General features: G+C 37.5%; 1 long non-coding RNA gene across 1 annotated transcript in view; it reads left to right on the top strand.

Moving 5' to 3' along the window:
* The first annotated feature begins 5,107 nt into the window (after positions 1-5,107).
* Positions 5,108-17,069, top strand: part of LOC141577352 (uncharacterized) — a 42,113-nt gene continuing 30,151 nt past the window's right edge. Inside the window, exon 1 of the long non-coding RNA XR_012506224.1 lies at positions 5,108-5,181. This is a non-coding gene — a long non-coding RNA (uncharacterized LOC141577352). The remainder of the gene's footprint in view (positions 5,182-17,069) is intronic.

Genomic DNA, 17,069 nt, shown 5'->3' with positions numbered 1-17,069 from the left:
GTTTGCTTCTGCTTCCCAGTGCAACTTCAGCCTCCATCAGAGGACCTCAGCTGCCCCAGCGAACAGGGCCTTCTGTACAGGGAATGTGCTCCTCCTCGAAGCATAGACAAGAAGCAGCCCTTAGATCTCATCAGGTGAGCTGTTGTGGAGAGCACTCCAGTGGGAAGGGCTCAGGGTTGCCCTCATGGCTTCTGAGTGTGACAGTCCTCCAAGAGTGTTACCAACCAGGAAGCTCACAGGAGCTCTGAGCTTTGTTGCCCCAAGTTTTTACTGGAGACTTTATTACAAAGACATGATTTATTGGGTCACTACTGACATGGCTACCCCAAACACTAACTGTAAGTCAAAGCCCTAACATTTGAGCCCCTACCTCTCCTGATGGTCAGTCACTTGTCACAAAGCTCAAAGCCCCACTCCTCTAATCACATGGTTGGTGTCTCTGGCTGGCCAGTCCCCATCCTGAGTTATCTCATGAACACAAGCCATCCAAGGGTCCACCATGAATAGTAAAGACACTCCTATCTTGGGAAATTTCAAGGCTTTAGGGGTTGCCGTCCAGGAACTGGGAACAAAGACCTACCAAATTCTTCATTAAACAGGAGTAAATGTTAGGTTTCACTTAAATTATAAAATAAGAGAAGTATTCTCACTGCTTAGCTCTATCTGCTGTTCGACACCGTTTCACTACACCACGTGACTGTAATGTCGCGCTCAGCATGTGTATTCTCAGAGCATCAGCGCCGGCTGCTCCCCGGGAGCTTATGCTGTTTGTGCAAGGCTGCTGGGAGGAGGGAGGCCAAGGACAACTGAGCAAACAAAAATAATCGGGCTAATAAGGAAACAATTTCAGATTGAAATGAAGGAAATAATACAGTGTTGAGATGGGAGACTTGGGGGAAATGGAGTCAAGAAAGCTATCTTTGAGAAGGTTACATGTGAGCTGAGATGGTGATAAGGAGGCTGGTCTTTGAGGATCTGGGATAAGTCACCCCAGGAATAGAGGCAGCTTGTCCATTGCCCCGAGGCACAAATGTGCTCAGCAGGTTTGAGGAGATACTGGAGCCAACGCTGGTGAGAGTGATGAGACGCGAGGTTTAGAAGGGCATCAGGAGCACGGAAAGTAGTGTAGACTCTAAGTGCAGTGAGAAGCAGTCATGATAGTTTAAGCACTAAGGTAATTTTCTCTCACAATTTGCAAAGATAATGTGGAGAATGAATTGCAGGGACCCAGGAAGCAGGGAGGCCTGGTCGGAGGCTCTTGGAGTGGGCCAGATGAGAGATGGTGGGAGCCAGGGAGAATGCGTTTGGGGAGTGGAGCTGACAGGATGCAGTTATGGGCTGGCTGTGGATGGTGAGGAGAAGAGAAGGGTCAAGGTAGCCCCAGGTCGGCCTGGAGCCAGGTGCCTGATCTTCCTAATCTCAGTGCCCCATTCAGATGCCCACCTACTTGGGCAAACCTCTTAACCTTCCAAGTGAGGGTTTTAAATCACTGAAGTCTTTTTGTTTGTTTCACATTTTATGGAAAGATTCAAACACGTACAGAAGTAGAGAGAACAGCACAGCCAGCCTGTCTGTATCAGTCACCCATCTCCAGAATTATCAACTCAGAGTCACTGTTGTTGCAACTTTCATCTCCACCTCTTCCCCTCCCCCACTTCGGGATCATTTTGAAGGCAATCCTACGTAGCTTAACCTTTCATTAGTGAAATGACAAGGTCTCTTTCAAATACAATTGGAATATTCATTTTTTTTAGGGTTACAAAATAATTCCCTGATTGTCACAAAAATACACTTTTAAGCAGTTTTGGGGTTGAAATCAGGATCCAGACTAAGTTCACACATTGCAGCTAGCATATCTCTCAAGTGGGTTCTAATCTATAATTTTCCTGTTTCTCATTTTCCTTGAAATTGCTGAGGGATTTCTCTATTTCCTGTTTGGTTGATTTCATTCTCCCCTGTGGTTAGACTTATTTCTCCATCCTATGTATTGGCTTTAGCTAAGTGATTTGATCCTCCCCTAAAAGCTTGATCTGAACGAGGTTCAAATTTGTGCAAGAATATTTGTTATATGAAGTTTTGTACTCCTGTCATAAGGTACATAATGTCCAGTTGACCCTCTTTTTTGTGATGACAGCAGCCAATAATGATTGTCACCCGGGATCATTATTTCATAAGGGATTTTATTTCATGTGGTCATACTCTAATTTCCTCCCACAATTATCAGCAGGATCACAGTCATGAAGAGGCACTTTCTCATTAACCCGGATTATCCTGTAGAACAGTTTTAAAAGAGGAAGTTTATATATTTGTAAATATTTAAAGTTGATACATTTTTCTATTGTTTCTAATGTTTTTTTTCTAATAGAGGTACTGAAGATTGAATCTAGGACCTTATGCTTGCTGAGCACACACTCTGCCACTGAGTGTACCCCATCCCCCTTGAGATTCATATTTATATGATATATTCCTTCTGTTATTTTTGTTTTATGTTATACAGAATTTGATGGCAGGGCAATGGGTTTGATGGCTATTTAATCATTCTTTATGGGATTTTGGGGTTGGTGTGTGTGTTTGTGTTTGTAAAGAAAACAATTTTCCCACTATTTTAAGTATGTTTTGTGAAGGAAATTATGTTGATCTGTTCCCTTCTCCTGGTCCATGTATTCCCTTGTTGCTTCCCACTAGTGGCCCCTTGAGCTCTGTGACAAGACTAGCATGTCGTTAATCCAGGTTGAAGGAGATCTGAAGAGATTTATTCAAGGAGATGAAATTTGTAGACAATGAATTGGAAAGTATTGAGAAAGTTATTCATTAGGAGAAGGTATGGGGTTGAATTGTTAAGCGCAGAGAAATCTAAGCTATGAACCACCAAGACAATTATTAACTCCAGGAAAAACAAAGTAGGGAATAAAAAAGTAAGCCTAGCAGACAACTTGCTACAGCTGTGAACAGTCTGTACAGAGTCCTAATAATGTAAATCAAGGATACTGAGCTGATCAAAATTATAATGTATTTGTATCAAAAGGTTGGAAGAATGAAGGTTTGGGTGTGTAGAGGAGATGTGGTTTGAAAGAGAGCTTAATATTCATTTTCCAAAATAGAAAGTTAAATAGGTGATACATAAAGCTGAAAAAGTCAGTAGGCTGTGTTACAAGGATATTAGTCAGAAATAGGGAGTTTTTATTCCAAGAGTCAGCAGTAGGAGCTGAACATTGTTGCTTCTGACCAGGAAATCGGGTGGTTGTTGGGAACTGCTCCTTTTTACAATCGGTGTTCGAGAACTGTTTGACTCTTTAATGAATGTATGGTATAAGTTTGATAAAAAGAAATCAAAGCTGAATTTTGAAAAATTGATGTTAAGAATTGGGGTGTTTTTGACAGAGAGAGATAACAATCAGACAAAACTACATTTGAAGGGATCCTCATTATTTCTAGCCTTTCAGCAAGGACTAGGGGGCAGACATCTGTTTAAGGTTCAAAAATTCTTTCTGACATTCTTGCCGACATGTAACCTTTGGAAGTAATGAACTCTCCGTCATTGTAAATATGCAGGCAGAGGCTGCCTGACCAGCTCTCTAACTGTAGCAGGGTGTGTTTACCATTGGCCAGTTGGAGCAAGCAACTTCTAACATTCTTTCAGTTTTGAATGTGGCATTTTCAGGATGGATAGTTGATAAGAATGTATTACAAAAAGCTTAACAAGAAAGAGTCCAAAACATCTCAAACCCATTGCCAGGGTTTTCTCTGCCAGACACCATCCTGAGCCTGCCATCTGTGAGCCAGGCCACAAAGACCAGTCACATGAGAATGAACACACTTTGTCCCTCCTATCTGATTTGGCATCGGGCTCAGCCATTTTCCCCATGGAATAGTCCAAGCCCAGGTCTCTGACGATGGAGCTGGTCTCACAGCAGCCCTGTGAGCGCTGGTCCAGCCCTAGGGGTTCCTGCGTGAAGTTTCTCAGGACTCTAGGCTGTTCTCAGAGCTGAGTCCCCCCTAGGCTAAGCCCTCGGAGCTCATCTCAGCTCCAGACTGAGCCGGAAGCTTCCGAGAGAACTCAGAGCTGAGGAAAGTCACAGGTCTTACCCAGCACTGCCGCGTCAGCAGTGCTCCAGCTGAGGGAAGTAGCAGCAGCAGCAAACACACCTGAGCCGCTGCCTCATTTTTCCGCCTCATCCCTAAGCCCTCTGTGTCTGCCTGTCTGTGTCTGTCTCCCTTTCAGGACCAGCCTGGCACCGCTTCGTGCCCTGCCTCCTTTCTTCTAATCTTGCCTCCCTGGCCTGTTCCGTCTACTCCAGTTTAACTGAGTAACATTGAAGTGTTTTTGAAACCTAGGAACAGCCGACGTGCTAGATACAAAGAATACAGGGCAGTTCCTTACTCAGCCACATCCCTCCTGCCCTCTCCCATTCCCACATGAGTTTTATAAATATTTTGTCAGAGAGACATTGCACTCCCAGTTGTTATCATTATCAGCCATTTCCTTATTATCTGTGGTTTACGATGCATTTGCTCCAGGGAAGTTCCCGAGATAAGGCAGACTCAGATGACTGAGCCAGTAGTTGAAGTCCACTTGTGTCAAGCCTGTTAAGAATGATCTTTGGTGGGATTTGTTGAATGTGCCAGACTGTCCAGTGAGTGGTGATGATCCCCTGCATCTGCTCCGGAGTCGGCCTCGTCCCCTCCTTTGCTCTGTTCTCATTTATCTCTCTTCAGCAGGTGAACCAGTGATCTGTATTTCTATGATACGTAAAATACTTCTTATTTCACGGTAGAATTTGGGGGCTGCTGTGAAAACGCATATGTTTTAAGTGTGAATTGAGTCAGAGGTTTAAACTTAAAGCCCCCTTGATTTAGAATCAGAAATTAGTATGATGGAAGGAGGGTATAACTCAGTGGTAGAGTGAATGCCTAGCATGCATGAGGTACTGGGTTAAATCCCCAATGCCTCCATTTAAAAAACAAATAAATAAACCTATTTATGCCCCACCTTAAAAACAAAGAAAAAAGAAATTAACATGAGGATGAAGCTACAGAGTGAATATGTGTGTCTTCTGAAACTACCTTCTGTCTTTCTACAGGAAATTCTACGGAGAGAAGGTAGGAATCTACTTTGCTTGGGCTGGGCTATTACATTCAGATGCTCCTCCTGGCAGCAGTCGTGGGGGTGACTTGCTTTCTGTATGTATATTTTAATCAAAATAACTGTACTTAGAGGTAACTTCTCTTTATTCCTTGTTACGGTGCTTACTTAACTTAGAATGACATTCTCCAGGAGCATCCACGTTGCTGCAAATGGCCCTATATTGTCAGTTTTTATAGCCGAGTGGTTTTCCATTGTATAAATATACCACTTCTTTAGCCAGTCATCCGTTGATGGACATTTAGGCTATCTCCATGTCTTGGCTATTGTAAATAGTGCTGCTATGTATATTGGGGTGCAGCTGTCATCCTGAAGTAGGGTTCCTTCAGGATATATGCACAGGAGTGGGATTCCTGTGTCATATGGCAATTCTATTCCTAGTCTTTTGAGGAAACTCAATACTGTTTCCAAAGTGGCTGCACCAAACTGCATTCCCACCAGAAGTGTCGGAGGTTTCCCTTTGTCCACAGCCTCTCTAGCATATGTCATTTGTGGATTTTTGAATGATGGCCATTCTGACTGGTTTGAGGTGATACCTCATTGTACTTTTGATTTGCATTTCTCTGATAATTAGTGATATTGAGCATTTTTTCATGTGCCCATTGATCATTTGTATATCTTCCTTGGAGAATTGCTTGTTTTGGTCTTCTGCCCATGTTTGGATTGGGTTATTTGGTTGTTTCTTAGTAAGTCATATGAGCTGCTTATATATTCTGGAGATCAAGCCTTTGTTAGTTTCATTTGCAAAAATGTTCTCCCATTCTGTAGGTTGTCTTTTTGTTTTACTTAAGGTGTCCTTTGCTGTGCAGAAGCTTGTAAGTTTCATTAGGTCCCATTTGTTTATTCTTGCTTTTATTTCTATTGCTTGGGTAGACTGCCCTAGGGGAAGATTTCTGAGATGTATGTCAGATATTTTGCCTGTATTTTCTCCTAGGAGGTTTATTGTATCTTGTCTTATGTTTATCTTGCTGAAGAGACTATCTTTATTCCATTGTATATTCTTGCCTCCTTTGTTGAATATTAGTTGACCAAAAGTATTTGGGCTCATTTCTGGGCTCTCTATTCTGTTCCATTTGGCTGTATGTCTGTTTTTGTACTAATACCATGCTGTCTTGACGACTGTAACTCTATAGAATTGTCTCAAGTCTGGGACAGTTATTTTTCCAGCCTCTTTCTTTTTTCTTAAGTTATTCCCTGGAAATTCTATGTCTTTGATGGTTCCATATAAATTTTATTGTGATTTGTTCTAGTTCTATGTAATATGTCCAGGATAATTTGGTAGGGATTGCATTAAATCTGTAGATTGCCTTGAGCAGTGTGACCATTTTAACAATATTGATTCTTGCAATCCAAGAGCTTGGGATACCTTTCCATTTTTTAAAGTCTTCTTTAATTTCCTTCACCAATGGTTTATAGTTTTCTGTGTATAATTCTGTCACGTCTGTGGTTAGATTTATTCCTAGATATTTTATTACTTTGGGTGCTATTTTAAAGGGGATTGTTTCTTTACTTTCTTTTTCTGTTGACTCATCATTTGTGTAAAGAAATGCAACTGATTTTTGAACATTAATCTTGTAACCTGCTACTTTGCTAAATTCTTCGATCAGCTCTAGTAGTTTTTGTGTGGACCTTTTATGGTTTTCTATATATATTGTCGTGTCATCTGCATATAGTGACACTTTTACCTCTTCTTTTCCAATTTAGACCCCTTTTACTTCTGTTACTTGCCTGATTGCTGTGGCCAGGACTTCCAAGACTATGTTGAATAGGAGTGGTGATAGTGGGCATCCTTGAGTTGTCCCAGATTTTAGTGGGAATCTTTTGAGGTTTTCATCGTTGAGTGCTATGCTGGCTGTAGGTTTGTCATCTATAGCTTTTATGATGTTGAGATATGTTCCCTCAATACCCACTTTGGTGAGAATTTTTATCATAAATGGGTGTTGAATTTTATCAAAAGTTTTCTGCATCTATTGAGATGATCATGTGGTTTTTGTCCTTTCTCTTGTTGATGTGAATTATTACATTGATTGATTTTCATATGTTGAACCACCCTTGTGTCCCTGAGATGAACCCCACTTGAGCATGATGTATTATCTTTTTTATGTGCTGTTGGAATTTATTTACTAGTATTTTGGTAAGGACATTTTTCATCTGTGTTCATCAGTGATATTGGTCTGTAATTCTCTTTTTTGGTGGTGTCTTTGCCTGGTTTTGGTATCAGGGTAATGGTGGCTTCATAGAATGAGTTTGGGAATATTCCTTCTTTTCAATCTTCTGGAAGAGTTTGAGAAGGACTGGTATGAGTTCTTCTTTGTATGTGTGGTAGAACTCCCCGGTGAAGCTGTCCAGTCCTGGACTTTTATTTGTAGGGAGGTTTTTTATTGTTAATTCAATTTCATTCCTAGTGATCCATTTGTTGAAGTGGATAGTTTCTTCTTGATTCAGTCTTAGTGGACTGTATGTTTCCAGAAACTTGTCCATCTCCACTAGGTTATCCATTTTTTTCCATGTAGTTTGTCATGATATTCTCATATGATATTCTGTATTTCTATGTTATTTGTTGTAATTTCTCCATTTTCCTTTCTTATTTTGCAAATTTGTTCTCTCTCTTTCTTCTTCTTTGTGAGTTTGGCCAGAGGATTTTCGATTTTATTTATTCTTTCAAAAAACTAGCTTTTGGTTTGATTGATTATTTTCTCTATTTTTTTAATCTTTATTTTATTTATTTCCTCCATGATCTTTATTATTTCCTTTCTTCTGCTGACTTTTGTGTGTTTTTGCTCTTCTGTTTCTAGTTCTTTCAGCTGGTGGGTTAGATTGTTTATTTGGTATTGTTCTTCTTTTTTGAGGAAGGCCTGCATTACCCTAAACTTTCCTCTTAGCACTGCTTTTGCTGTGTCCCATATGTTTTGTGTGGTTGTGTTTTCATTTTCATTTGTCTCAAGGTATTCTTTAATTTCAACTTTGATTACATCATTGACCCATTGGTTTTCTAATAGCATGTTGTTTAATCTCAATGCTTTCCTTTCTTTCTCCTTTGTTTCTCTGAAGTTGATTTCTAGTTTCCATGGCATTGTGGTCAGTAAAGATGCTTGAGATAATTTCTATCTTCTTAAAATTGTTGAGGCTTCTTTTGTGACTAAGTACATGATCAATCCTAGAAAATGTTCCACACACATTTTAAGAGATTATTTATTCTGTTATGGGGGATTGTAATGCTCTGAAAATATCCACTAAATCCAATTATTCTCTTGTATCATTTAATTTCTCTGTTGCCTTATTTATTTCCTGTCTGGAAGATCTGTCTAGTGATGTTAATGTGGTGTTAAAATTTCTGACAATGATTGTATTCCCATCAATTTCCCCCTTTATCTCTGTTAGTAGTTGTTTAATGTACTTAGGTGCTCATGTTGGGTGCATATATATTAATGATTGTAATATCTTCATCTTGTATTGATCCTTTAATCATTATAAAATGTCTTTATTTATCTTTCTTTATGACCCTTGTTTTAAAGTCTATTTTGTCTGAAATCAATACTGCTACACCTGCTTTTATGGCATTTCCATTTGCATGGAATATCATTTTCCGTCCATTCACTCTCAATCTATATGTGTCCTTCTCCCTAAAGTGTGTCTCTTGTATGCAGTGTATTGAAGGTTCTTGCTTTATTATCCAGTCTGCTATTCTGTCTTTTGACTGGAGCATTTAGACCATTAACATTTACAGTAATTAATGATAGATGAGGGTTTATTGCTATTTTGAACTTATTTTTGCAGTTGATTTGGTATTTCTTCTTGGTTCCTTTCTTCTTCCTTTTGTGGTATGGTAATTTTCCTTTGTATTGTATTTAGTTTTTGTGACTCACTTGTAAGATTTTGGGTTGTGATTACACTTTTTTGTAAGTCTGTTAACCAATTACTGTAACTGTGTGTACTAAACAGATATTAATGTAATCTCAAACCCATCCTACTGAGAAAAAGATTTAAAAAAAAAAAAGAAGAAAGGAATAATACTCTCACAGTCATGAATTCTCATTTCTGTAGCATCCTGCTTCTTTTCTATTTAGAGTAGACCTTTCAATATTTCTTTTAGCATGGGTTTAGTGTTGCTAAATTCTTTTAGTATTTGCTTCTCTGTGAAATTCTTTATCTCTCCTTCTATTCTAAAGGATAGCCTTGCTGGAGCAAGTATCCTAGGCTGCATCTTTTTTTTTCATTCAGGACTTTGAATATATCTTGCCACTCCCTTCTGGCCTGTAGTGTTTCTGTAGAGAAATCAGCTGAGAGCCTTCTCTTGTAACTCACTCTTTGTTTTTCTCTTGCTGCCTTTAGGATCATTTCTTTATCCTTCAGTCTGGCCATCTTGATTTATGATATATCTTGGCGTGTTTCTCTTTGGGCTCTTCCTGTTTGGGACCCTCTGAGCCTCCTGTGCTTGGGTGTCTGATTCCTTCTTTAGGTTTGGGAAGTTTTCAGTCATGATTTCTTTAATTACCTTTTCCATCCCCTTTGTTCTTTCTTCCCCTTCTGGAACCCCTATTATGCATAGATTGGCATGCTTTATATTATCCCATAGGTTCCTTATATTGTTTTCATTGTTTTATATTTGTTTTTCTCTCAGCTGTTCTGATTGGGTTCTTTCTGTTGTCCTGTCTTCTAGGTCACTTATTCGTTCTGCTGCATTATCTAGCCTGCTTTGTACAGCCTTTAGGTCAGATCTCATTTCAGCCAATGAATTTACCAATTCTACTTGGCTCTTCTTTATAGCTTCTATTTTGTTTTTGATATATTTTATGTCTCTAAAGACTATCTCTTTTAGTTCCTTCAGTAATTTGATCACTTCTTTTTTGAAATATTGATCTAGTAGGCCATCAATGTCTATTTTATTGATCGTTCTTTGAGGGGATTTCTCTTGCTATTTTAATTGGCAGGACTTCCTCTGCTTCTTCATTCTGCTCATATCTCTCTGGCCCTGTGGCTTTTGGAGTATCAGTTATCTATTGTGGTCCTTAAAGGAGTTTATTTATTTATCTATCTAAAGCCTATGTGGGAATAAAACTTAAAAGAGAGAGAGAGAGAATTTTAAAAGAATGGAGGAAAAGAAGGTTTGAAAACAGTGTATAATCAATAATAGAAGAGCAAGTTGAAGCAGAATAGGAATCGAGTTGAGATATCTTTTAAGAATCTTAATAAAAAGAAGAGAAAATTCAAAATACAATATTTGAAACCTGTGACTAATAAATAACAGATCAAAACCAAGAGAATATAAATGAAATGAGAATTGTAAACATATAGGACTGTTTAAAAATAAAGATTAAAAATGTAATAGGAATAAAACAGATATAAAAAATTTTAAAAACAAAGATGTGTTCTCCTAGAGACTGTGTGCTCTTAATGGTTTTATTGAGAGGCCTTTGTGTCTTCGCCCTGTTTCACAAACTCACCTTGCTCTGTTTGCCCCCTTGTCTGTGCTGCTCACAGTGTCTTTCGGCAAGAAGATTGCACCCCTCCAACACTGGGTCAGGTGATCCTTTCCTTTGTGGTGGGTGGGTGGGTCACTCCCCCTCCAGATGCTACAGTCAGTGCTGGGCCAGTTGCTCCATATGTGGGCTCAGCTTCAAAAGTAACAGCTTTATGGAGATATAATTCACATACCATAAAATGCAGCCTTTGAAATTGTGCATTAGGATTTTAATTACATTTCAGGGTTTTGTAGCCATCACTCCCAAAAAGAACCAGTACCCTTTAGTAAGTCACTCCCTAAACTTCCTTTCCCTTAGACCCCAGCAGCCACCACTCTACTTTCTGTCTCTACGGATTTGCCTGTTCTGGGCATTTCATATAAGTAGAACCATACAGTATGCTGCCTTTTTTGATTGTCGTCTTTCATTTAGTGTGACGTTGTCAAGGCTCATCCATGGTGTAGCATATATCAGTACCCAAAGTCCTTTTTGTGTTCAAATAATATGCCATTGTTATAAATACACCACTTTGCTTATCCATCCATCAGTTGATGATGAATAATTCTGCTGTAAATGCTCATGGACAAGTTTTTGTGTGAACACATATTTTCAGTTCTTCTCAGGATATATCAAAAAATGGAATTGCTGGGATGTATTCTACTTTTAACATTTTGAGGAATTGCTAAAGTAGTTTTTAAAGTGACTGCACCATTTTATATTTCCAGTAGTAATGTATGAGGAGTCCAGTTTCTCCACATCCTCATCAACACTTTTTATTACCGAGTTTATAGATACATATTTATATATCATATATCATATATATTTGTCATCCTATTTGGTATGAAGTGGCATGTCATTGTGCTTTTGATTTCTGTTTCCCTAATGCCTACTGATGTTGAACATCTTTTTATGTGCTTATTTCCCATTCGTATGTCTTCTTTGGAGAAACATCTATTCAAATTCTTTGCCAATTTTAATTGTATTTGTCTTTGTATTTTCATGTTTTAAGTCTCCTTTGTCTATTCTGGATAAAAAGTCCCTTATCAGGGAAAATATTGGAAATATTTTCACCCATTCTGTGGATTGTCTTCTTACTTTCTTGATGAAGTCCTTTGAAGCACAGAAGTGTTTAATTTTACTGAAGTCCAGTTCACTTGATATATTTTCTTTTGTTGTTTGTGCTTTTGCTGTCATATCTTAGAAGTATTTGTACTTCAAAATCCTGAAGATTTTCTCATTGTTCATTTTCTAAAAGTTTTATAATTTCAGGTCTGTGATTTATTTTGAGTTAATTTTCATAAATGGTGTTAAGATAAAAGTTCAGTTTTCTTTCTTTCCAGGTGTATGTTCAGGTGTCCCAGCATCATTTTTGTAAAAATTACTTTTTCCCGTTGGATTGTCATGGAACCTTTATGAAAAATTTACTGGCTACATGTAAGAGTTTGTTTATGGACTCTCAGTTCTTTTCTCTCAATCTATTTGTGTGTCCTTTATGCAAGTACCACACTGTATGGATTACCATTTTGTTACTGAGTTTTGAATTTGGAAACTTCAAAACTTTGTTCTTTTTCAAGATTGTTTTGACTATTCTGGGTATCTTGCATTTCCATAGTTTTAGGAACAGTTTGCTCATTTCTCACAAAAAGCCAGATTTGCATTGAATCTATAGGTCATTTTGAGGACAAATGCCATCCTAACAATGATAAGGCTTCTGATCCATGAACACAGAAGAGCTTTCCATTTATTTTAGGTCATTTTTAACTTCTATCAGTAGTATTTTAGTTTTCAATATACAAGTTTCAGACATTTTCCTCAGTATTCCACATATTTTTCTTAATATTCCTAAGTATTTTATTCTTTTTGATGCTATTGTAAATGAAAATGTTTCCTACATTTTATTTTTAGATTATTCACTGCTGTTGTATAGAAATATAATTACTTTTTTATATATCGATTTGTGTCTTACAATTTTGGTCAAACTATGTTGTTAATTCTAATAGTTTTTTTTTTCTCTCTCTCTCTCTCTTTTTTCTTTGTGGATTCCTTGTGATTTCAATGTATAATATCATGTCATCTGGAATTGAAATAGTTTTATTTCTTTCTTTCTAATCTAGAGGCTTTATTTTCTTTGTCTGTTTGCTTTGACTAGAACCTCTAGTACAATGTTGATTTTGGGAGGAAATAATTCAGTCTTTCACCATTATGTATGATCTTTGCTCCAGGTTTTTCATAGATGTTCTCTGTCAAGTTGAGGAAGTTCTCTTCTATTCCTAGTTTTTATCTATTATTCTATTAATATTGCATATTACATGAATTGACTTGTATGTTGAAGTGCCTTTGCATACCTGGATACATCCCACTGAATTGTGGTCTATTTTATATGTTAATGGATTGGATTTGCTTTTATTCTGTTGAGGACTTTTGCATTTATATCCATAAGAGATAGTCTTTAGTTTTCTTGTGATGCCTTTGTCTGGTTTTGGTATCAGTGTGATACTCGTGTCATTGAATGAATTGGGAAGTGTGCCCACCTCTTTATTTTTAGACGAGTTTGTGAAGCATTTTTTGTTTGTTTGTTTTTTGTTTTTGTTTTTTCTTTAAGTAGTTGATGGAATTCACCAGCAAAGCCATACTGGCCTAGCATTTCCTTGTGGGAATGTTTTGGATTACTGTTTCAGTCACTACTTATTGTAGGATTATTTGAGTTTTCTATCTCTCCTTGAATTAGATTTAGTCACATATTCTTCTAGGAATTTATCCATTTCATCTAGATTATCTCATTTATTGGCTATACAAGTATTCATGGTATTCCCTTATATTCCTTGTTATTTTTGTTAGGGCAGTAGTGACATCCTTCCTTTCATTTCTCATCTTAGTAATTTGAACCTTCTCCCTTTTTTTCTTCAGTACTAGCTAAAAATTTGTCAATTTTCTTGATCTTTTCAAAGAACCAACTTTTCTTTTTGTTGATTATTCTCTGTTATTCATCTATTCTCTATTCCATTTATTTCTGCCTTTACTATTTTGATTAGAATATTTAATTCATTTACATTAATGTAATTTCTTATCAGGTTGAAGTTACATCTGCTATCTGCTTTCTATATGACTTTTTATTTCCCCAATGCTCTATTACTACACTTTTTTGTACAAAGTAGGCATTTTCAAGTGTGCCATTTTAATTTGTTGTTTATTTTATCTTTTTCTTCTCCTCCTCCTCCTCCTCTTCCTCCTCCTCCTTCTCCTCCATTGCCCTGGAGATTATTATTAACATATTGTTTTAAAGCAATCTAGTTCACATGAATGCCAACTTAATTTCAATAGTACACAAAAACTTTGCTTTGATATCAATCTTTTCCCTCCCCCTCCTCATGCTGTCACTGTCATACAAGTTACACCTTTATGCATTTATAAGTGCATCTACACTGTTTCATAAGTATTGTTTTATGTAGTTGTCTTTTACATCAATTAGAAGAAAACACGTACATGTAATACTGTATTTATACTGTTTTATTTTCTTACTCATGTAGTAGTGCTCTTTATTTTTCAGGTGAGTGTCTTTTCATTTACACCTGCTGGACTATCCTTAGTATTTCTTGTAGGGCAGGCCTGCTAGCAATTTATCCTTTCAGACTTTGTAGGAGTGTGTTAATTTCTTCTTTTTTTTTTTTGAAGAATCATTTTGTTGGCTATAAAATACTTGGTGACAGTATTTTCCTTTTATCACTTTGACGATACCATCCCACTGCCTTCTGGTCTCCATGGTTTTTGATGAGAAATCAACTGTCTTACTGAGGAGCCTTTGAATATGTTGAGCCTCTTTTCTCTTTCTGCTGTCAAGATTCTTTGTTCTCTTTTGACACACTTAGTCTGATGTGCCTATTTTCGATGTCTCTACGTTCATACCACGTGGAGTTTGTTGAGCTGCTGGGATGTACAAATTAATGTTTTCATCAAATTTGGGAAGTTTTCAGCCATTATTTCTTTATATACTTTTTCTACCCCTTTTTTTCTCTCCTTCCTTCTGGCGTTCACATTATATGTGTATTGGTATTGTTGATGGTGTCCAACCTATCTCTGACACAGTGTTCATTTTTTTTCATTCCTTTTTCTTTCTGTTCCACAGACTGGATAATCTCAGTAGTTTTAAATTAACTGACTTTTTCTTCAACAAGTTCATATCTACAGAGAAATCTCTTATTGAATTTTTCATTTTAGTCAATATATTTGTATCTCTAGAATGTCCAGTTGGTTTTTAATGTAAATTTTATCTATTGATATTCTCTGTACAATGAGATGTTCACATACTTCAATTCTTTAGGCATGGTTTCGGTTAGCTCTTTGATCATATGTGTAATTCCTTATTTATGTCTTTGTCTAGTAAGTCCAGTGTCTGGGTTTCCTCAGGGAGTTTCTATTGACTACTTTCTCCCCTGTGTTATGGCCAAACTTTTCTGTTTCTTTGTACATCTTGTAATTTTCTGTTGAAAACTGGACATTTAAAATATTACAATATGGCAGATCTGAAAGCCAGATTTTCCTCATCTCCAGGGTTTATCATTGTTTCCATTGTCATTGCTGCTGCAGATATTTATTTAGTTACTTTCCTGAACAAATTCTGTAAAGTCTGTATTCTTTATCATGCATGGCCATGAGATCTGTATGTGTGCAGAAAGCCTAGTTGTCATCACTGTAATAATGATTGGACAGTGAATTCTTTCAATGCCTGGAGCCAATCGTTTGAGCTGTTGCCAGGTGGCTGTGTGCCTGCGTGCTGAGGGATGCCCTCAGCACCGGCAGGCAGTCTGCAGCTATTCTGTAGCCTTTAGTTCTTGCTTATGCAGAACCTCAAGTTCAGCCAGAGTTGAAGGCTTAAGATTTTCTCAGATCTTTCCTTGCCATATGCCACACATGTGTACGGACTTCTACAATTCTCAGAATTTTTTGGAGCTATTTAACCCTACCTCCACCCCCAGAAAGTCTCAATACTCAATTTTGCCTTCTAAGTTTCCTAGTCAGCATCTAATTAGCCTGTACTGGTACCACTGCCTCATGCAGTTGTAAAGTTACTCACTGCTGATTGTTTTCCACAAACACTCTGGGGACAGGCTGTTTGCACAGCATGAGTTTGAGATAGGTGAATAAGTGACAGCTCTCTGGGGGCGGATTTTTTGGGTAACTTCAAATCACTTCTGCCCCTTCCTTGATTGTGAGACTTTTGCTTTTAAAGGCCACCATTTAGGTGAGGATACGGGGATGGGGGTAGTTCAAGTTACGATATGACAAAACTGACTATCTTTATGGAGATTTAGCTGTTATTTTTTCTCAAATAAACATTCCCCTTATTGCTGGAAGCCTTGGTTAAATTTCCAGAGTTCTGCAGAGGTTAATTTTAACAAATTTTCCCATTGTCATTGCTTAACAGAGGAGTAAGTTTTCCAAGATTTTTACTCAGATATTGTAGAAGTGTATCCCATTTGCATTTGTTTTTAACTGAGTTACTTGCAAGAGTAACTAATTCTACAGCTCCAGCCCCATTCAAATAAGAGTCCATCTGCATGGCTTCTCCTACAGGAAGAAGTGTGCAACCTGTTGTCCGTTTGTTGTTTTACTTATTAAAGTGTAGGGGTTTTTAAGAATATGCTCATGAATAGCCCTTTGTCATTTTTACACGTTACAAATCTTCCACTAGACTGTGGCTATTTTTTTCCCTTTCTTTTAGTTGTTTTAATGAAGTTCTCAGTTTTAAGGATTTTCAGTATAGCAATATGTGGATGCTGATTACACGGGTGAGGCATTTAACTACTGTCTAAACCTCAGTCTTTGCTCTGATTCACTGTCTAGAACATCTGAACATATCTACTGAACCCCATATACCAATGGACACTGACAGTCCTAATTAAAAAAATGCTTTTTAAGTAAAGCAAAAAATATTATCTTTGACACTGGAAAAGACAAATTTCAAATTTACTAGCTGATCTTGTTTTCTGTGATCATTAGCTACATCATGTTTATAGAGCCGAGAGGCATATTGAGCTACTGATTTTATTTCATCGGATTTTAGAATGTAGAACACATTTCAGGCCCACTTATAGCACCATATGTGTATCTTTAAGGATATGTACATATGATGATGTCTTTATTATAAGTACCTTATTTTATTTTAAGTACCAACTGCTGTGAACCTCATTAAGGAAACCTTGGAACTGCGGGACTAAAATTTTTCACACCACCACCATCCCGTAGCATCTCTTTTGCACTTAGATGTTGTGTGGCAGAGTATTTTTCTGCTCCCTAGGAATGATCAATGTTGAAGGGGGAAAAAAATCCCTCCTCTAATTAATAAAGTCCAAATCACATATTTATCTGAACAATGGCCACCATTTTAGTCCACACCAATCCATCTACTCATACTGACTCAGAGTCCTTAACACAGACAATCCACAACTGTAGTCAGGGTCCTCAGC

This window comes from Camelus bactrianus, chromosome 4, assembly GCF_048773025.1.
Source record: "Camelus bactrianus isolate YW-2024 breed Bactrian camel chromosome 4, ASM4877302v1, whole genome shotgun sequence".
In the NCBI taxonomy this organism is placed as follows: Eukaryota; Metazoa; Chordata; class Mammalia; order Artiodactyla; family Camelidae; genus Camelus; species Camelus bactrianus.
The sequence above is the reverse complement of the archived record's forward strand: the minus strand, read 5'-3'. Positions and strand labels throughout refer to the sequence as shown.